The sequence below is a fragment of the Rhinolophus sinicus genome, linkage group LG13 (assembly GCF_036562045.2).
Source record: "Rhinolophus sinicus isolate RSC01 linkage group LG13, ASM3656204v1, whole genome shotgun sequence".
NCBI classification, from domain to species: Eukaryota; Metazoa; Chordata; class Mammalia; order Chiroptera; family Rhinolophidae; genus Rhinolophus; species Rhinolophus sinicus.
Window position 1 is genome coordinate 55,561,411 of NC_133762.1, and position 23,015 is coordinate 55,584,425.

General features: G+C 41.8%; 1 protein-coding gene and 1 non-coding gene across 4 annotated transcripts in view; one reads left to right on the plus strand and one right to left on the minus strand.

Annotated features, from left to right (window-relative positions):
* DTD1 (D-aminoacyl-tRNA deacylase 1) overlaps window positions 1-23,015 on the plus strand; it is a 218,485-nt gene that overhangs the window by 86,973 nt on the left and 108,497 nt on the right. The gene's annotated exons all lie outside the window — the stretch shown is intronic.
* LOC141568425 (U6 spliceosomal RNA) lies at window positions 11,418-11,524 on the minus strand. The gene has a single exon (XR_012491542.1). It is a non-coding gene; the product is annotated as a U6 spliceosomal RNA (small nuclear RNA).

Below are 23,015 nucleotides of genomic sequence, written 5' to 3' on the forward strand. Positions count from 1 at the left end.
TCACTCTAACTGTGGTTTATGAGGTCTGTGACTGAATGTTTGGGGCTATAATCCATGAGATTGCTCAATAGACCTTGGAGAAATGGCTAGAAAGTGACTGTAACGTCAGGCAAAGATTTCTGAACATCCATATTATAGGTGGGAAAGCTTGAATTATAAATATTTGGTGCCCAGTCTTTTAAAATAAAGTTTCCTCATTTTTGTCTATCTACACAAAGCTATTATTTGTTAAGCACCTTTCCATGAATATATGGGGTAAGAACATTCCAGGGAGAGTGCATAAAAGCCTGGGATGTGTGTGTATTTTCTTAAAGACTTAATCTAAATATCAAACTGTAGCCAGTCTCTCTTCTGTGTATACTTAATTTCTGATAATTAAATGCTTGTTTCTTTTGTTCTGTGTCTTTGCTATAGATATGAATAGATGAAAGTGTTGATGAAATTTGACTGTCTTTTCTGAAATGAAGGAATTGTGTCACCAGTTTGATTTCTCAGTGACCACTAATGATTTGTAATTTGGGATTAACCCAGACAAACACACAGGTAATTCAGTTAATAAGAGTATAAGAAGAGGAAGATTCATGACTTTACTATTTATTTTTCATTTTTCTTTAAAAAAATTTTTTTAGCTGTATTGAGCTATAACTTACATATAACATTGGATAAATTTAAGGTATACAGCATGACAATTTAATACAAGGTCTGACAAGTTCACGAACTTGTTTCAGCGATGTTGCTAACCTTTTTTGATATCAGAGGAATTATTCATTATGAATTTGTACCAACTGGACAAACAGTTAACCAAGTTTACTATTTGGAAGTGCTGAAAAGGCTGCATGAAAAAATTAGACGACCTGAACTTTTTGTCAACAATTCATGGCTCTTGCATCACGACAATGCACCAGCTCACACGACACTGTCTGTGAGGGAGTTTTTAGCCAGTAAACAAACAACTGTATTGGAACACCCTCCCTACTCACCTGATCTGGCCCCCAATGACTTCTTTATTTACACAAAGATAAAAGAAGTATTAAAAGGAAGCCATTTTAATGACATTCAGAACATCAAGGGTAATACGAGGACAGCTGTGATGGCCATTCCAGAAAAAGAGTTCCAAAATTGCTTTGAATGGTGGACTAGGTGCTGGAGTCAGTGCATAGCTTCCCAAGGGGAGTACTTGGAAGGTGACCGTAGTGATATTCAGCAATGAGGTATGTAGCACTTTTTCTAGGGTGAGTTCTCAAACTTGTCAGACCTCGTATATGTATTAAATGATTACCACTTTAAAATTAGTTTATACCTCCATCACCTCACATAATTACAAAGTTTTTTGTGTGTGATGAGAACATTTAAGATTACTCTCTTAACAAATTTCAAGTGTATAATAAATACAGTATTGTGAATACAGTTCCCATGCTGTATGTTATATCCCCAGAACTTACTCATCTTATAACTGGAAGTTTTATACCGTTTGACCAACATCTTCCCATTTCTCCTGTTCTCCAGCCCCTGGAAACTACCATTCTACTCTCTGTTTCAATGAGGTTGGTTTTTTTTAGATTCTACATATAAGTGAGATCATATATTCCCTCACTTATTTCTCTTAGCATAACGCCCTCAATGTCCATTCATGTGGTGCAAATGGCAGGATTTCTGTTTTTTTATGGTTGAATAATATTCTGTTGTGTATATATATGAATATATATATGTGTATACACACACACACACACACACACACACAGAGGGTGCCCCAAAAATGTATACACATTTTAAGAAAGGAAAAAACTGTATTAATTGTAATACTTAATATATACTGATAACAAAAGATGAATACAAGTCACGTTTGACTTCTGCAATTACAAGAGGTGCTCAAAGTGGTTACCTTCAGCGTCCAGACACTTCTGATTACGGCAAACTACTGCTTGAGCATAGATATAATAACATCTTTTAAAATGTGTATACATTTTTTTGGTACCCCTTGTATATATGTGTGATATATATATATTACATTTTTTATGCATTCATCTGTTGATGGACACTTAGGTTGTTTCCATGTCCTTGCTATTGTGAATGAACATGGGGGTACAGGTAGCTCTTTGAGACAGTGATTTCATTTCCTTTGGATGTATACCCGGAAGTGGGATTGTTGGATCATATGGTAGTTCTATTTTTAACTTTTTGAGAAACCTTTATACTGTTTTCCATAGTGGCTGCGTCAATTTACATTCTCATCAACAGTGCACAAATGTTCCCTTTTCTTCATGTCCTCACCCGCATTTGTTATCTCACCCTTTTGATGAAAAGCCGTTTTGTCAGGGGGGAGGTGGTATCTCATTGTAGTTTTGATTTGCATTTCCCTAATAATTAGTGATATTGAGCATCTTTTCATGTGCCTGTTGGCCATTTGTATGTCTTCTTTGGAAAAATGTCTATTCAGGTTTTCTGCCCCTTCAAAATTGGATTATTGGAGGTTTTTTTAGTTTTTTTGTTTTGTTTTTTGGTTTTTTGCTATTGAGTTGTATGAGTTCCTTATATATTTTGGATATTAACCCCTTTCTGATATATGGCTTACAAGTATTTTCTCCCATTTTGTAGCTTTTCCATTTTGTTGAGACTTTGTTATTCTTATCCCCCTGATTAAACATGATTGACTTAAAAATTTTTATATTTGTGTTTCTCTGAGACGATATTTATTAAACACAGGCCATGTTAGCATCAAAGGAAGACATTTGGGTACAGGCTCTTTACCCACTTACTTAAGGCTGGGATGTGGTGCAACATGAGCCTGCACTTTGAGAAGCAGCACTCTGAGGCCACAGGTATTGGCGTGGGATCTGACTCAACACCATTTTACTTATGTGACTTTGGACAAGTTACTCTCCTCTCTGTGTAGAAAGTAGATAAAGTGTCTGGACTGGCATTTGGCACATTTTAGGCACTGAAAAATAGGAATTTTATTATTTGTAGTTTTGTTTAAGATGTCTGAGTGAATATTTGCTTTTTAAAAAAAGAAACCTGTAAGTACAAAACAGTCAGAAAATTCTTCTTTTTAAAGAAGAATTTACAATTTCAATATAATGTCTTTTTGAATACCCTGCAAGAAAGTTTTAGAAATGTGAAACAGTTATCTTTTTGGGATTATAATCTGATGGGTCAGGTCCTAAATTCAATGCTAAAGAACTTGATCAAAAGCTGGTTTGTACCTTTGGCTTTGTTGCCCCCACTGTCATTGCCCAGGCTGACATGGGGGTGGGCAGAATGGGATGATCTTACGTTTACCTGGCTTTACAAAATCTTTTCTGCCTCTTTTAATGAGCACCTACATGTATATATGTGATTTTTCCATTCTGTTCATGATGTTTAATTCATCTTTTCTTGTCATATCAACTAAGCCTGAAATTAAGCCCACTTAAGCATCATTTTTCAGAAGAATATGTTCAGTTTTATTTAATTTTCTTATGTTATCTTTCATAGGGTTTCTTATGGCTAATTAAAAATACTTTTTATTATGAGAAAGACTTATTTATTTAGAATAAAAATACTTATTAAAATGTACTATCTGCTCTTTTTAGCAACCTCAAGAAAATTGCAAAGTATGAAAAAATCCAGGAGACATATAGAGAAAAGTAAATTTGATTAGATAAAATTTCTATACCTTAAAGAAATTCAGAAGATAAAAGATAGAGTAGGAGAAAATATTTTCAACATTTTTTAATTGAGGTAGTTATAGGTTCAGGTTCATATGCAATTGTAAGAAATAATACAGCGAGATACTGTGTACCCTTCACCCAGTTTCCCGTAATGGCAGCATTTTGTAAAAGTATAGTACAGTATCACAAGCAGGACAATGACCTTGATCTAATACACCCATCTTTAAGAGTCAGGTTTGTTTGTTTGTTTGTTTGTTTGTTTGCTTGTTTATTTATTTATGTTACCTATGGATATCCAATTGATCTAGTACCATTTATTGAAAAGACTGTCTTTCTTCAATTTTATGTTTTTGTCAATAATCAGTTGGACTTACTTGTGTAGGTGTATTTCTGGGTTTTCTATTTGTTTCATTGGCCTCTGTGCCTGTCCTCCCATCATTACTACCGTTTGATTATTGTAGCTGTATAGTAAGCCTCACTATTTAGTACAGTGATTCTTCCCACTTTATTTTCCTTTGTTAGACTCCTTTTAGTTATTTTACGGGCTGTCCCTTTCCATATAAATTTTAGAATAAGCTTGTCTGTGTTTACAAAAAACAAGGCTGGGATTTTGATAGGGTTTGCATTCAAGCTACACATCAATTTGCAGAGAATTAACTTCTTTACTATGTTGAATCTTCTAATTCATAAGCATGGTACATCTCTTGTCATGCTGGGTGTCATGCGGGCGCTCTGTCTGGTCCCGCTCCCCACATAAGAACGCAGGATATGGTGAGGCCAAAAACGAACACCGGTGGAGCCATGGATAGGGGAATCATACCACTGTATTCTCGCTTGCAGCCGGGCAAGACACATGAAGTAGGATCCACACGATCAGCAATCTGCTGTCCACTTCTCTGCCTGCCAACCAACCAACCAACACAGTCACGGCAGTTATATTAGTGGCTAATTGGCTAACTGGTTACAGCTAATGGCCAACCAGTCACAGCTGATGGCCATCTACTACCCGAGCCAGCACCTTTCTACGTGAGGCCGAGAGCCTGGAAACTGCTCTCTGGGACTCTGTCCCCACACTCTCCATTTATGAAACATTTCCTTTTTTACAAATAAAGAACTAATACTTGGAATCTATAAAGAACATCTGCAAATCAATAACAACAATAAAAAAGGTCCCAAAACACATAGGAAATTGGGAAAAGGCTATTATCAGACAATTCCCAGAAGAAATACAAATGGCCACTAAGGTTTGAAAAGATACTCAATCTTACTGATATTGTGGGAAATCCAAATTATAAGATTCTATTGTTTTGCCTGTTTAGATTGCTAAAATTAAAAATTGATATTATCAATTAATGAGAGTACACGGAAATGGTCACTGTGACACACTGTTGGTTGGAGCAAGCTGGTGAAGCCTTTTTAGAAGGCATTTAGCAATATTAATCAAAATTAGAGCCAGACATAACTTGGCTGAACAATTCCAGTTCTTTGAATCTCTCGTACAGAAGTCTGTGCACATATGTTCAACGATGTTGGTACAAGAGTGCTCAATACAACATTATGGAAACAACCAAAATGTTAATCAGTAGAGGAAAGATTAGACAAATTATGTCTCATCCATAGTGTAGAATATTGTGCACCAGTTAAAAAGAATAAGGCTGACCTATATGTACTGAGATTTCAAATCAGTCCTCCCCGCTCTTTGGTTCTATTTTCCTTTTAAACAGATAAAAACAGCCATCTGATCAATTCTGACTTTCTTGTCACATTGTTGAACTGATACAGCTGCTTCAGATAATTCTGTTGTGGCTCAAGGAGGCTAAATTACTGAAATATTAACTTTCTTTTTATGGTTCTTATCTCAAAGTCACTTTTATTGCTTTTTTGTGTACCAGGAATGGAGAATAAACATCCAGGCTGGGGGAGGGGGTTGTGCCTCAGGCAGGAACAATGTGTCTCTGGCTGTATCTGGTGGTCTTGTCCTCTCAGTTCCCTGGCCCTTTGTTATCCTACTTAGGTCAGAAGGGCATTGCTAACCTCTCTGAGGAATGGCTTTCCTTTGACAAGATTTTAATAGGGCTGGCATCCTGAAGAAGTCTTGTTTTTATGATCCAGTTTGGGCGAGTAGTTTCATAAAAAGTACCCATACAACAATTGATTAAGTCCCTTGATCCATACTGTCAAAATGAATTATTCATTAATTTAATAAATTGAAGTATTTATTTTTTCAAAAAAAAATTCAGAAGTGCTTTTGTGAGAGGAGCTCATTTTCTGTATATTCTTGTCCAATAACAAAATTTTTTAAAAAATAAATAAAAAAAAACATTTTACTGTGACTTACTGAAGACAGATAAATAAGAAAGAATAAGACAGTGAACACCAGTGTATTCACCTCCCTGCATAAGAAAATGCTCTTTCATTTGTAGATTCATGAAGATGTTCCAGTAAAGGGGGACTGGTCATTTTAATGCCCCTTATGCTTGTGCTTTCTGATTAAATATTGGTATCTGGGACTCAGCTGTTTGCTGTTTCTTTTAATGTACTCTGTAATGGGAAATTCTATATCAGGGCTCAGATTCTGTAGTGATGCAGTGCTGGAAAAGAGACCATGCTTGGGGGGTGGGGTGGGGTGGGAAGGAGTCAGACTCAGAAAATAGTTTCTTATGATTTATTTATAGATGAAATTTAGTATTTAATACAAGATTTATAGGAAGCTGTCCCCTGCTCTTGCCAATGCTATTGCAATATTGGCACCCTTAGATGAGCTGGTGAGGTTCTTACTCATTTGTATTACAGGAGTCCAGAGCTGTTCCCTTTCCCCAACCTGCTTCCCTTCCTCCAATCCATCTGTCCATCCATCCATCCACCCATGCACCTATCCATCCATCTGTCCATCCATCCATCCATCCATCCATCCATCCATCCACCCATCCACCTATCCATCCATCCACCCATCCACTTATCCATCCATCCATCTACCCACCCACCCATCCACCCAATCCATATATCCATCTTGGCAGCCCTTTAGTGATTCAATAGTTTTTGAGCATCTACTATGTTAAGGCTCTGTGCCTGGCATGGCCAGGCTGTTGAGGTCCCACTTAGAGCAATAAGGGTAGTTGTAGACCACCTTGGACCAGTCCTGCCCTTCAACCCAAATCTTCTGACCCTGCACTGGCTTCAAGGTAGAGTCCGGGGGTGGAGCCATGTTCCACAGAGGTGATGGAGTCTGGCATGGTGCTGAAAGTCATGTTGCCCAATACAGGGTTGGGACTGATGCTGTGGTTGTTGGAGTTGGGCTGTTGGTGATTGCCCAGGTGGCAGTAGATGCCCTCCACCAAGGAGAACTGCTCAGGGCACATGGGCCACATCTGTTTCTGGTTGGTGTGGTCTTGGTGGATGTGGGCAAGAAGTATGTTCTTGTCGGCGAAGGACTCAGGGCAGTGTCTGCACTTCAGGTCAGCCTTCTCAGAGAGCTAGGGGTGGCAGGTGAGCACATGCTTCTCCAGTAGCTTGGTCTGGCTGAAGATGTCCTTGTAAACCACCTCCACCCACAAGTTGTCCCCAGTGTCCCAGGAGAGAGAAATAGGTAATTCCAGTCCATCTTAAGAATTTACTTAAGAGAGGAATGTTGAGGGTGCTATGGCAGTATGCACACATATATGTATATAGTGTATGTATGATTATATATATATATATGAGAGAGAGAGAGAGAGAGACAGAGACAGAGACAGAGACAGAGACAGAGAGAGAGAGAATATATGTACAGGTAAGTGAGAAGTATAGAAGTATATAGGGCATTCTAAGATGAGGGACAAGCTTTTCTAAAATGAGGGACAAGCTTTTGCAAAGACATGGATGGAGAGAGCATAGCCTATTAATTATTTATTGTTGGGTGACAGAATACCTCAAAACTTGGCTTAAAATAGCAATATTTTCTCTCACATTGTTTCTGAGCATCAGAAATTGAGGAGCAGTTTAGGCGAGTGGTTCTGGCACAGGGTCTCATGGGGCTGCGGTAAGATGTCAGCCCAGGACCACCATCATCATCTGAAGGCTTGACTGGTTCTAGAGGATCTGTTCCCAAGAATCTCACTCACATGGCCAGCAAATTGATACCAGTTGTTGTCAGGTCTCAGTTCCTTTCCTGATGCTCTCCCTAAGGCTGCACGAATATCCTCACAACAAGCTGCCAGCTTCCTCAGAGCAAGTGATCCAGGAGATAGCAGGGTGGAAGCTGCGATGTCTTCTGTGACCTCGCTTTGGAAGCACCATCCTGTCATTTTCCATTGTCCTATTGGCCACACACGCCAGTCTTACCCACTGTGCAGGGGTGGGGACTACATAAAGGCATGGATACCATGAGGCGAGGATTATTGGGGCCCTTTTGGAGGCTGTTACCACAGCATGGTCCAGGATCAGCATGCTGGTCTGTACGGCGAGGTCCAGCGGTGGCTGGAGGAGTTGATTTGACTGAGGAGCTTGGTATAGGCATTGGACACTGTTCTAAGCACTTAGTATTTTCTCTTCAAAGTCTTCCCTGCGAGGATATTAAGGAGGGAAATGACATGCTCGTTTTGCCTTTTCAATCTATGTCTTTGGTAGAGGTGTGGAGTGCACTGGGGTGGGAGGCAGGTGCGTGATCCAAGGACTGCTAATGGTGGTCTGTTTAGAAGCCCTACACCTCACCCTCTCCGGGGCACCTGGAGCTGGGTTTGAGTCCCCAGTTGCCTCAAATTCCACCGCCCCCTACCTCTTCTTTCATAAAGGAGCCCTCGAGTACACAGGCAGGAGGCGCTAGAGACTTAATAAACCAGGGGCATCCAGAGTAGGCAGTGGGGGGAAAAAAAGAAAAAATAAGCCATTTGGTATATGGGAAGTAAATATTACCACTCTTTTAAAAAACGTTACCACTCATTTAAAAATTTTTCTATTCTTAGGGCTGTGATAATGTTATTAGTGTATGTACAGTACCCCGGATGTACATAATTTATAAGTGACATGTTCATTACTGAAGGTACATGTCCCATGTCTTTACCAATGGGGTGCGTGACTACAGAACTTGGAGACCACTGCTAAGAGGGAGGCTGGTCCTATGCGGGGCATTGGCAGTCATGGCCAGTGTCTCCGTCCATGACTGGCTGCTTTAGTAGAGGTCCTGGCATTGCCTGCAGCAACATCCTCAGAAGACTGTGTTGGCAGGGTGCCTGCTTAGTCCTATGGTGGTTGCTGGTGTGCCTGGCAAGCCCTCAGTGACTGCTCCTCTTGACCGGGGTCACTTTCAGGAACCCATCCCAGGCATCCCTGCTATGAACAGCACTGCATTGACATCAGGCTCATGAAGAGCTGGTGGTTCTGCCCAGGGTAGGCCATTCAGTTTCCCTGAGGGCCCCTCTTGGTTTAGAAAACAAGGGTGGTCCTCCTGTGCAGGGAGCTTTAGTGGAAGAGCCTCACGCAGTGCCTGGCACAGAGTATTCTGCCTTCCCAAGCACCCCACGTTCCATACAGTGGGTCAGTACAGACGGAAGGCTCCTTCCTGACAGTGTCCAAAGTCAGGACTCCGGGGGCTACCATTGTCCCCTCATTTAGGCCCTGGGGTCCCAATAACAAACTGAGTTCCAGGAAGATCCTGGCTTACCGAACTTGTTACACACATTCTGTTTGAATGGTGCCCCTGAGTTAAAAATATGACAAGAATCTTTGATCACAATGTGAAATGTCCTTAGTATTTGGAACCCCTGTTCCTGAAGGGCAGTAGTCTTTTGAGTTTGATGAAGTACCCATCCTTTGTAGCCTTTGTTTGCAAGGGTTACTTTGTAGTCTGAAAATTTTTTTAGAAAAGTCAATTTTCATAATCTTTTCAATAACTTTAAAATATCTGTACAAAAGAACACATCTGGTCTACAGGTTTTATTTTTATAATATGTTACATGTTTACTTAAAAAGGTATGTTTTTTAACTTTTTATTTTGAAATAATATTAGACGTAGAGAAAAGTTGCAAAAATAGTGCTAAAAAGTATCTGTATACTCCTCATCTGGCTTCCCCTGATGTTAACATCTTCCATGAACATAGCCCGGTTATCAAAAATAAGAAATTAACATGGGTACAGTACCAGTATCTAATCTTCAATCCTTATTTAAATTTCCCCACATTTTCCATTAATGTTCCTTTTCTGTTCAGGCTCCAATTCAGGATTACACATTGCACTGCTCATGTCTCTTTGGTTTCCTCCAATCTGGGACAGTGCTTTGGTCTCCATGTTATATATTTGAAAGTGTATAAATTTGAGTTTGTAGAAATCCTTTGAACATAATTTTGTTTTCTTCTCAGAGTTGCCATTACCCTAGCTATGACCTGGCTTCTTCTATTAGGTCCCAGCCTGGCACATAATAGTTGCTCAGTAAATGGTAGCTGCTGTTGTTTTGATTATAAATGAGGCATGGTCATGGGTATACCACCAGTATCCTCTACTTACTTACGGAAGAGCTCATCATTGGACTCCTTACATGACATCTGTGGGCAAATGATTTCAGTTCGCTCAAATTCAGGTTTCCAAATGCAGGAGTGAGATAGGAAAGTACCAGGAGCATTATTTTCAGTCTCAGGAGGTCTGGTGCAGTAGCAGGGGCTGGCTTGGTATTCTCCATTACAGATGCTTCATGCTCATATGGCTCCAAGCCTAAAAAAGCCCAGATATCACTGTTCAGCGTTGTGTACAATAAACCACATTTCTCCGGGTAGTCAGACTACTTATAGCCTTTCCCAAAACCCTTGGGGTGCTCTTGAAACATATCCGAGGCTATGGAAGGATATGTGCAAAGATGGCACTCTGTGTTTACAGATTGTGGCAAAGAATTCCTTTCTTTTTGGACTTGATATTGGGCATAAATAGTATTGGGTTGGTGCAAAGTAATTGTGGTTTAAAGGTTAAAAAAAAAATTGCAGGCCGGCCCGGTGGCTCAGGCAGTTAGATCTTCATGCTCCTAACTCCGAAGGCTGCCGGTTTGATTCCCACATGGGCCAGTGGACTCTCAACCACAAGGTTGCTGGTTCAACTCCTCGAGTCCTGCAACAGATGGTGGGCTCCGCCCCCTGCAACTAAGATTGAACACGGCACCTTGAGCTGAGCTGCTGCTGAGCTCCCGGATGGCTCAGTTGGTTGGAGTGTGTCCTTTCAACCACAAGGTTGCCGGTTTGACTCCCGCAAGGGATGGTGGGCTGCGACCCCTGCAACTAGCAACGGCAACTGGACCTGGAGCTGAGCTGCACCCTCCACAACTAAGACTAAAAGGACAACAACTTGAAGCTGAACAGCACCCTCCACAACTAAGACTGAAAGGACAACAACTTGACTTGGAAAAAAGGCCTGGAAGTACACACTGTTCCCCAATAAAGTCCTGTTCCCCTTCCGCAATAAAATCTTAAAAAAAAAAAATTGCCAAAACCACACTTACTTTTGTACCTACCTAATACCATGTTTCTCTAAAAATAAGACAATCAGCTCTAATGCATCTTTTGGAGCAAAAATTAATATAAGACCTGGTCTTATTTTACTATAATATAAGACTGGGTGTAATTAATATAATATAATTTAATATGATATAATATAATATGCTGGGTCTTATATTAATTTTTGCTCCAAAAGACACATTAGAGCTTGTTGTCCTGCTAGGTCTTATTTTCGGGGAAACATGGGACAGGTGATGTGGGTTGGTGAGACCTAACAGATTTCCAGTGTGAAGTTTCTAGTCATCGTCTTTTTTTTTTTTTAAATATGGAACGCTTCACGAATTTGCGTGTCATCCTTGCGCAGGGGCCATGCTAATCTTCTCTGTATCGTTCCAATTTTAGTATATGTGCTGCCGAAGCGAGCACTAGTCATCGTCTTTTGCCATTTGCTCATGTCCCCTTTTTAAAGAAATCCTTATTTAAAAGCTTTTTAAAATCTTGATTATCAACACCATGTTATTCTTTATCAACTAACTCCCTCCCTACATTTTGCTGGAGAATTATGAAGCACTTCCCTGATATCCTCTCATTCCTTTACATTTGATTTTTTTTTAAGTAAGCTTTTATTTGGGAGTACTTTTAGATTTACAGAAATGTCACCCAGAGTGGAGAGAGTTCCTGAATACCCCCTACCCAGCATATCCCATTGTTACCATCTTAAACATTTCCATGGCACATTTGTCAAAATTAGAAACTGACATTAGTATATTAGTATTAACTAAACACAGACTTCATTTAGATTTCACCAGTTTTTCCATTTATGTCCTCTTTCTGTCCCAGGATCCAGTCCAAGGCACCACATTGCATTTCATCGTCGACAATAGTTTCTCAGTCTTTCTTCAGTCTTTCTCAGTTAACAGAAGGAAAAAGAACTATTTTTCACAACCTTGACAGTCTTGAGGAGTGCTGGCCAGGTTCCCTGTAGCATGCCCCCAAATGTGGGTTTGTCTCACCTGTTTTACACTTAGACTGGGGTTATGGCTTTTTAGGAAGAGTACACAGAGGTGAAGTGTCCTTCTCATCTCTTCATATCAGGGGGCGTGTGGGGACAGAGCCCCAGAGAGCAGTTTCCAGGCTCTCAGCCTCACATAGACAGGTGCTGGCTCAGGTAGTAAATGGCCATTAACTGTGATTGGATGGCCATCAGCTGTGGCTAGTTGGCCGTCAGCTGTAACCAGTGAGCCATTGGCCACTAATGTAATTGCTGTGGCTACACTAACAAAGAATGGGGACTAGCAAGAAGATGGTGGCTGAGCCGGCAAGCGGTGCAGTGAGGGTTGCGAACAGTGTGGCTCCTGCTTCCTGTGTCTCCAACCCAGCCGCCAGTGAGACTATAGTGGTATGACTCCCCTATCTATGGCTCCGTGGGTGTTCCTTTTTGGCCTCACCATGTCCTGCAGTCTTATGTGGGGAGCGGGACCAGAGACCCCACAGGCCGCCCCGCGTGATAGGGCGCATGATATCTCTGTGACTTCTCTGGTGACGTGAACCCTGATCACCTGGTTGATGCTGTGTTGGCCAGGTCTTTCCACTGCAGAGTTGCTGTTTTACCCTCTCCCTACTCTCTTCTTGGAAGAGAATCCCTAAGCACAGTCCACCTTGGAGGGGTTCGGGGAAGATTAAGCTCCACCTCCTCGAGGTGGGAATAGCCATATGTATTATTTGTAGGGTTGCAGGACAGTCAGATGACTTTCATTTCCATATAAGCAATGAATAATTGTATTAGTATAAGTACGTCCCTTGTGATAGCGGAACTTCAGATGTGACTGGGCATCCTGTAGTTCGTTAAATCTGGTGTGGGGGCAGAGCCCCAGAAAGTAGTTTCCAGGCTCTCGGCCTCACATAGACAGGTGCCTGGCTCAGGTAGTAAATGGCCATCAACTGTGATTGCATGGCCATCAGCTGTGGCTAGTTGGCCGTCAGCTGTAACCAGTGAGCCATTGGCCACTAATATAACTGCTGTGGCTATGCTAGCAGAGAGAGAAGAAGAGGAGAGAAAGAATGGGGGCTAGCAAGAAGATGGCGGCTGGGCTGGCAAGTGTGGATGGCGGTTTGCGGACAGTGTGGATCCAGCCTCCAGTGAGAGTATAGTGCTGCCAGAGAGAATATAGTGGTATGACTCCCCTACCTATGGCTCCGTGGGTGTTCCTTTTTGGCCTCACCATATCCTGCGTTCTTGTATGGGGAGCGGGAGCAGAGACCCCGCAGGCCTCCCAGCACGACAAATGGCGCAGCGAGCAGGGTCCCCTGCACGACAAATGGCGCAGCGAGCAGGGTCCCCTGCATGACAAATGGCGCAGCGAGCAGGGTATGGTGCTGGCCAAAGCTCTCCAAAGGACGGTGGAGCAGTTTGTGTGTATGAACACTCAGTCTCAGGAAGATCAGGAGGAGCAGCTGCCGGAGAGCTGTACCCCCGTGGAGGGGTGGGAGGACGTGGACGGTTCTCCCACCGGCACAGGAAAAAGCCACGCAGCTGCTAGAGAGATGGAGCCCCGTGGAGAGGTGGAAAGATGTGGACGGTTCCCCAACCAGCACAGGCCGGAGAAAGCGAAGGTCGTTGCAGCCCTGTGGGCCGGGAGGTTCCTGCTCAGGCAGCCCGGATGCAGGACTTGTAGTCCCAGGAGGTAACGCTTGCTGAGTCCTCCGTGGGAGATGAGGGTGAGGTCAAGGTCGTCCCTCACCCCCAGGACAGCCCTGGTGAATGACTATGGACTATGGGGAATTGCCTTCCATCCCTAATTTAATGGACAGCTTGACTGTTTGTTTGGGAACTTACCACCTTGTAGTGGAACTGGGGGATATTTGCTTTTGTGTCTTGACTGGCCGCCATTGAGAATATGTAAGCACCTTGATTGTGAGTCGCTGTTGTTCCAGCAGGGTACCCTGAGAGGCCCAGAGAGAGTGGCAGTGCCCTGAGAGCCCTGGCTGAGTCCAGGAAGTGTGGCTGTGCCCACAGAGAGTGGCAGTGCCCTGAGAGCCCTGGCTGTGTCCAGGAAGTGTGGCTGTGCCCACAGAGAGTGGCAGTGCCCTGAGAAATCCTAGCTGTGCCCGGGGAAACTAGTGGTACCCTAAGAAGTCCAGGAAGTCTGGCCGTGCCCAGAAGTACTGGTGGTGCCCTGAGAAACCCTGGCTGTGTCCGGGAAGACAGGTGGTACCCTAAGAAGTCCAGGAAGTCTGGCCGTGCCCAGAAGCACTGGTGGTGCCCTGAGAAACCCTGGCTGTGTCCGAGAAGACAGGTGGTACCCTAAGAAGTCCAGGAAGTCTGGCCGTGCCCAGAAGCACTGGTGGTGCCCTGAGAAACCCTGGCTGTGCCCAGAGAGCCTGGCTATGTCCAGAATATTGCATTCACCCCCAGGCTCCTCGCACAGGTCCCCTCGAGGAAGACGCTTGTCGCGTAGATTGTGAGGCGAGAGCCTGTAGGGGTGGAGTGTGGGGGCAGAGCCCCAGAAAGTAGTTTCCAGGCTCTCGGCCTCACATAAACAGGTGCTGGCTCAGGTAGTAAATGGCCATCAACTGTGATTGCATGGCCATCAGCTGTGGCTAGTTGGCCGTCAGCTGTAACCAGTGAGCCATTGGCCACTAATATAACTGCTGTGGCTATGCTAGCAGAGAGAGAAGAAGAGGAGAGAAAGAATGGGGCTAGCAAGAAGATGGCGGCTGGGCTGGCAAGTGTGGATGGCGGTTTGCGGACAGTGTGGATCCAGCCTCCAGTGAGAGTATAGTGCTGCCAGAGAGAATATAGTGGTATGACTCCCCTACCTATGGCTCCGTGGGTGTTCCTTTTTGGCCTCACCATATCCTGCGTTCTTGTATGGGGAGCGGGACCAGAGACCCCGCAGGCCTCCCAGCACGACAAATGGCGCAGCGAGCAGGGTCTCCCGCACGACATCTGGCAATCCTAATAAGAAAAATTGGTCTCTTCCCCCCTACATTTGATTTTTAGTTTAATCCACCATTTTCTCGATATAGTTTTCTTCTCCCTTTCTGGCATCCTTTAGCAGAGTTTGATATATTTTAGTGCTTGCACTTTATCTACTTAATTTTCTTTTAAAACAACATGGAAAAAAGTTTTGTTTGCCTTAAAAAAGTGAACGTGTGTGTGTGTGTGTGTGTGTGTGTGTTTAGTCAAAGGATTTTTTCTCATTACACGAGCCAAAAAGCACATTAGTTTCTAACCCCTATAAATGAAACCCAGAGTTGAAAGCAACAAGAGATTTTTGCTGAATTTTCAAGTGTGGGTTGTGGGAGGGGCAGGGAAGAAGGACGCTGTTCCTTTAAGCGTCCCCAGGCAGCTAAAGCAGCAAGCAGCTCATGGATTCCACCTGAACTTGGCAGTGTGAGGACTTGTGATTGCTAAAGCTCCCTGACTTCTAGCAGGTGTGAGAGAATGCTAACTAAGTGGATGTGGAAATGAAGGAGGGCTGGGATGCTGGGGATGCCAAAGAGGCCGTATAATTTTCCTTTTGAAAGAAAACCAGACCTCTTGTTTCCTTGAAGTGCACCTAGCGTATCAGATGGTGCTGCGTTTCATTAAAGCAGCAATTCTGCTGCACAATTACTTTGGGTGTCTTGTTCTTAGCAGCTGGTACCCATCAAATCAGAGCCTGCTTCTCGTCAGCAGCAAGTACTCCAGGAAGTGGCAAGGGACTGCAGAGTTCAAAGAGGGCTCAGCTCCTCCTGGACAAGAGACCTCCACTGTCCCAGGGGCCCTGACAGCCTGCCTAGAGGTGAAAGCTCAGCGATAGACCAGGCAGAGAAGAGGTGTCAGAGCTTGGTGAACTGAAGGTGGCTCTCCCCTGCTGACAGCTGCCTTTTTATCAGCTCATCTGAAAGGACCGCACTTGAGAGGGTAGGTGTCCCTTGAAGGTGAGATCCTGCCTAGTACATAGTAGGTGTCCATTGAATGAGGGCATTCATTCTTTGTCCTGCCATGTGTTCAGGTAATTCTTAGCAATTGTGACATGCCTCCATCTATCTTACCTAAACTGAACCCTGTCTTTCCTGTTAACAATGCCAGTCACTTGTCATTGCTTACCTAAATCAGTTTTCTTGAACTATGGGTTCTGACTCCTGCCAGGTTTCCACAGAAAGCCTTCAGCACTCTGGTGCCCTTTTGATCTGAGTGCCCTATCGTTTTTCCCCTTGAGGATGGGGCTGCCATGCCTCTGCTTCTGGAAAGGTCTTTCTTTGCTGCCTGGTCTCTGGCACCTGGCACAGTCCGGGATCTGCAGAACTCCCTGGCTGGATGTGTGGGGAGTGAATAAATACCTACCTCAGGCTGGAGTTTTTTTTAATATCCCAAATAAGAAATGCTTATAGGTAGAAAGATGTGCAGGGCAACTCATTAAAATATCTGTACATGTGTACAGTTAATAAATTTAGTCTGAAGATGCCAGTTCTTTTTTCATAAGAAAACAAAAAGCATCACTTTTAATATAGCTTCCTGAAGGTATTACAAATGTCTGTTTGGTTCTTATATCCTGTTGAACAGAACAACATGTGTTTGTCCATGCATTTATATTTTTTAAGATACCAGATGTATACATTTTTATTACTTATTTTTGAATTTATGTTATGTTTTAAATTTTTATTATCTATTTTTGGACTTAAAAACACACTTTGGGATGTTGCTATAGAAATGAGTGCTGAGTGCTACCTGATTATAGTATATGCTTGCCATGCTGTTTTGAGATTTGAATTTTCTTGAATTTCTATTTACGGGATGCCAGTGTGTTAAATACACAGATAGTAAACAGTGGGGTCAGTTCTTAACAGCTCTAAAAAAAGAGCAGGCAGTTATATTTTTGGTGAGGATTTTGGAGTGAAAGCATAAGCCCCGAAGAATGACACTGAATTCTGCATTGTTTACAGGTGAGAAAGCCAAGAGCTGGGCACTGGGACAGTGGCACCATTTATAGTGCTCCACTGTCAGGTAAAGTCAGATTGACCCACACCTGTTGGCAAATCCCTGTCCTGAGTGTGGCCCACCAGAGAGCTCACAGCAGCCATGGTTCTGATTGTCAGTGGTCAGTGGCATAGAAATTGAGCCCTCCAGTAATTACTGTGAGGCGTGACTCTCTGGGATGGTGCCCTTCTGTGTCTGGAGCCACGATGGAATTGCTGAGTGAAATGAACTATAGAGTTCTCATTTTTACTCAGACCACAATTTCTTCTGAACTGCTCACTGTTCTTTTATGAGGATACCTAAATAGCTTTACTTGCCCTTTTCCAGATATTTTCAGCTTTTTTATAGCTGAATATGAGATCACAGGAAGATTTCCTTTTCAGCTTTAATGCTGTCGATTTGAAAATTTTGCAGCTGTGGCTCCTTGTTTCCTGTGTTTCCCTTAGTTTTGGCTAACGAGCATCTTGGAGGCACGGAGAGTCTCCCTGTAGAACAGGAGTGTCTGAAAGGAGCAGCTCACCTGGAGAGGCTAAGCTTCATCCTCTAGCAGTTAGGAAAAGATATTCCAAACAGCATTTGTTTTCAGACTTTATTAGCAGAGACCCCTTTGTAGACATAAAATTATACCCCGAACACAATATATTAATAACACCAAAATGAGCAGCTGTGTGACATGGGGACTGGGTGTGGGTAAGGTGATAAAGGGCTTAGAGCTGTGTCTGCAGGAGGTGGAGTTAAGGGATGTCTCTGGGGCCACTTCTGATGAGCCCTTGGTCACACAGCATGGAAGCCATCGCTCTGTAGTTGGGCATTTGTGGGCAGGGTCATCTTATACTGGTCGAGGGTCCGTCTCTCTTGGTGCTGCCCACCTTCCTCAGGGCAGATATTTCTGCCTGAAAGTAAGCCAGTTTTAACATTTCCTCTGTCGCCTTCCTCTTTTCCCTGTCATATTCAGGATATGTCATTGGCTTGGGTTCTGGGGACCTGCCCCTTTTCCTTGGCCTGCTGTTTCTCCTCTGTAGCCAGGGCCTGTTTGTCAATGTCTTGCTAATAATTAAAACAACATTAGTGGCCAACATTGATGGAACGCTCGCTATGCTGGGCCTGCTCTCAGTGCTTTACTGTCTTAATGTACTCACCCTTCACCCCAGCCTTTTCATGTTAGTAGCAGATGACCCAACTTTTCCATTTCTTGTATCATAGCTGAACTCAAGACCTTCTTACCTCAACTGGAATTATCTAATCGCCCCTCACGGGTCTGCATGCCAAGGGTTTCTGTACTGTGTCCTGCATACCGGGATTTGCTTAATATTTCTCAAACACTTTGATCACAGCGATCCTCTCACTCCCAAAGTCTTTGCTGGCTCTGCTTCTCTTAGGGTGAAAATCAACCTTCAGCCCTACAGTCCATGTCTCAGGCTTGTCCTCCCTGCTTCCCTGCAGGAATCACAGGAAGCACACACTTACTTTCTTGTCCCAAGACTGCTCAAACTCTTTTCACCTACATGGCTGCAAATCAATACATTCCTTCTGTTCTTTGCTTTCCAGCAGCGTTGTGTCCCTACTTTTGCGTTTGAAAGGCAGGCCTGGCTTGTCTGTATACTGCTGATGTGTACAGCCGTTTGTTAACACACTCATTGTCTTGAAATGTAATTAACTCATTTACATTTGACTTCTCTAGAGTTCATCCTTGTTCTACAATTAAATTACAAACTTTTAGGGAGAACCAGAACTTAAAAATCCTTCCACAACACCCGTCACAGTACACAGAGTAGGCAGTTGACAAATATTTGCTTTTGATTAGAGTTCTAAAGAAAGTCATTACTCAAGATAAAGAAGCTTTGTGTCTCTGCATGAGGACACGGTATTCCTGTTTCGCTAACCTTCTTGTTCTTCATCCTGCGATCTTGTACTGCATCATTTCCCAAGTGGTTCACTCAACCAACCAAGCAGAAGAACAAAAAGCCAATAGAGTGAAACTTCCTAAGGTTTCTACGGGGGTGCCAAAAAAATGTTTACAAGTGGACACTTTGGTCAACGTTGCTCAATCAGTATTTCGCCATAATCAGAAATGTCTGGACACCTCTTGTAACTGCAGAAGTCAAACGTGACTTGTATTCATCTTTTGTTATTTTATACATTGAGTATTACAAGTTTAATAGTTTTCCTTTCTTAAAATGTGTATTCATTTTCTTGACACCCTCTGTATATACTGGGATAGTGAAAACTGGCATCATCATCAGTATTTTAATAGAAAAATGTAGGTCTCGAGTTCTAGTGGCATTCATAATGAACTATTTTTGCATTATTTCTTCTAATGTTTATGATGTGGACCTACTCCGCAGATTCCCGGTTAGCTGTGGTTGACAGCCTCACAGAAATGGGAACTGAGAGTGGCTTTATCACTCCGTAGTCAGCATTCTTCAAAACAGTCTCATCTGTGTAAAAAAACTAGAATCTGCAGAGTACCTGGGCCTCAGTTGCTTGCTGGAATGAAGGGAGGTGGGAAGAAAGAGGCCGCCCTTTCACATAACATTCTTAGGCTGAGGGGCTGCTTCCTCATTCTCTAGTATTTATTTTATTCTAGTATTTATTTTATTCGGAGACCTCTTCTCTCACTTTAGCGGCTTATTTAATTGAAAACACTTAAACGAAAGAAAGAAAAAAGGTTTAAAACACCGCAGTTGTAAAGAATATGGGGTCATGCAGAGGTTTTAATTGAGCCCTGTGACGAATGAATGAATATAACTCCCCCATGAAGGGCCTCTTTTTCATTATCTCTGAAGGCCTCTATCCCATTTCGATCAGCACAGAACAGTTTAATGTTTTCGGCTGATTGCACTCTGAGTTATGCTGCTTTTAAAGCTTTGACTTCATAACCGAGAGGCTGAAGCCAGAATAAGCCGGGTAACTTATTCCTGTGCTATTTATTGCATAAGGCATTAAAAACAGCACCAACACAGTCATCTGTTTTACTTTTTATAGGCTCTGTCATCACTTTAATTGGTTGTTGTTAGAACAGATGTTTTAAAAGGAGTATTTTGGCATGACTGTATTTATTTAATTTCTGATGACTTACAGAACATTTATATTTACATTATTTTTTTTAAAAAGCTGTGGGCCATGGGAGCAGAGCAACCCATGAGCCCTTTCCAAACCCAGTCCTGGGGAGGGATAATGAAGTGGTTGTGGGGAGCTGGACTGGGTGGGGGAAGAGGTCTGAGGGAAGGAAGCATCAACTTGAAAAGCTAGGGCAGCATGCAGAAAGCTCCCCATTTACAGTCAGTAGGACATTCAATAGCAATCCAACTGTCAAACCACCTTAAAAGATGGCGTTTAGGAATGTAAAAGCCAAGTTGCCATTGTTTTAAGGTAAGCAAAATTGAAAAGAAAATTGTCAACCTTTAGAGAGAGAGATTGTGAACCAATTAAGACTTTTGCAACTTTGATACATTTGTCAATCAGGGAACTGACTTCATACTAGCACATGAGCTTGGTTCATATGCCATAACTTAATAATCAGTGATTATGTTTGGTTCTTTGAACTTGGGCAGTCATACAAAAGCTTATCAATACTAACTCTCAAAAAAAATTTGCTTCCATATTTGGGCCAAAATATACTTTCTAAATTGCTACTTCTTAACAATGTTTGTAAAATAATATTATAACAGTATTTTGAAAAACTTTATATTCAGAAAAACTCTCTAAGGATGAAAAAATTATTTTAAGCGTTCTTTATTATTTTATATTGTTTAAATCGTCTTTTCTGTCTTTTAAAAACTTTTGATAGATGGGAGAACTCCATTGGTTCAACCTAAAGCAGACATATAATTGAGTCAGTATAACATCGTCAGTAGAATTAGTCATGACGAATCCTTTAGTCTAGCAAATTTCCTTCTGGTTACTTGATACATTAACTGGTTTGGGGTTGTACCATTATGATTGTACAGAAAATGTTTGTGATATGGTAAGCCAGACAGATGCTGCTTAACTCATAATCAGACTTCCTAGATGTAGAAGTTTCTTACTTCCAAGCCAAAACGTGAACATATTTTGTCATCCAGTTGGGTTCTGCTTTAATGTTCTCGCCATTGCAAGCACTAAGCATGATGCTTGTTTGGTGCATAACGAGCACTCAGTAACTGTTTGTCTAATGAATTACTAAAAGAGTTTCCAGGTGACCAGATGTCATTTGTACATAAGGAGTAGCTTATTGGTGGAGAGCCATCTGGTTTCCACAGTGTTATTATTCTCTGTGAGTGTTAATTGATAGCCAAGCTGTTTAATCTGTCCAGTACATTCAAGCCCTACATTGAAATTCTGAGCTTTTCTTGGATCGTGGTGACTTTTTGTTTTTATGTCTTAAACCATTTGAGATCAATTGATCAATTTTTTTTTGGGTATTTTTTTTACCTACCTAAGCACCCTACGATTAATAAAATATTAAACCTTTTCTAGTGTGAAAAATGCTACAGATCAAAGCACATGGTAGAACATATCTATGAATCAGATTTTCTTTTGTGATTATTCATTTTTACATGTTATTGGGAGTGGGGGTAGGAGGGATTCAATTCTTAGCAGGTTCTTACTCTTATGTATAATATAAAAGGAAAGGCATAGAATGATAAAAATTATTCTTGTCAAATTTATTATTTTTTTTTAAATTAAAGTTTATTGGGGTGACAATTGTTAGTAAAGTTACATAGATTTCAGGTGTACAATTCTGTATTACATCATCTATAAATCACATTTTGTGTTCACCACCCAGAGTCAGTTCTCCTTCCATCACCATATATTTAATCCCCTTTACCCTCATCTATCACCCCTAAATTTATTATTCTTGATATAGAATAATTTCTATCCCAGTTCATTAGAAAAACAAAAGTAGAGTGCCTTTGAAATATAGTCACTCATCATCTTCAAAAGAGATTTAACTCTCTGAAGCCTATGTCACATCTAACTAGACACTAAAAGCCTCACTTTTACAGGATAGGAGAAATGGTATTTCTAGTTTGTTCCTGGGGAAAAGAAGCCTTTTTAGCAGTGATTATAGAACTGGCTTCTTAGTTGAGTGGGACTGGAGTATTTTTCAGCAAAGTGTCCTGCTAACCCATTCTGGCAACGTTTATCTAATTATTTTTTCTCCATAAAAAATGTATCCTACATTGAGATATTTTTCTGTTTAGATTTCACAATTAAAAATATTTATTATATTTAAAAATATTTATTCTGATACCATTTCGGAATCACTTTTTCAAAAGTATTGGTAATAAAGGGGAGGAGATGTCTAATTTCTCTTGTTAAATTACTAAATTAAATTTCTCAGGTTTACAGTTTTTCCTATAGTTGCATTGCTGAATTTCTTTTTTTCTCCCATATAGATTTACATCAGAGGTACCTCTCTCTGACTTTGATGATTTCTCCCCCCAGTTTACTACCTTGATTTGATGATATGAACATACATGGAAACTGTTGCAATTGAAATAGTCTCAGTAATAGTAATTTTATTGACTTGGAAGCCAGAGTTGTCTTGATATCCTGTAGTCTTTTGTAGTGTTTAAAATAACTGACAACCCTGAGATCATTACCAAAAAGTTTATGATTAAGAAAAAAAAGGAAGGGGTAGGATAGAGAATGGAAAAATGCTATTTGAATTATAAACTGCTTGTAGCAGTTACAAAGGGAGGGCAGTTAACCCAAGTTACTTAAAATATGGTCATAATATTGAGAGTTAAAAATAAATTTACTTGGAGAGGACCTCAGGAGCAAATAACAAAAAAGTGCAAATTAATATAAAAGTATATCAGTGGAATTGTTGGGCAGCATGTACAATTTCAAGTGTTACTTTGTAGGAAATTGTTTGTTCTGTGGGTTTGCCTATACTTTGGGGCCACATGTGTGATCCTGTGCCCCGCCTCCCCCCTACCCCCCCATTGATTCATGTTGCGCTCT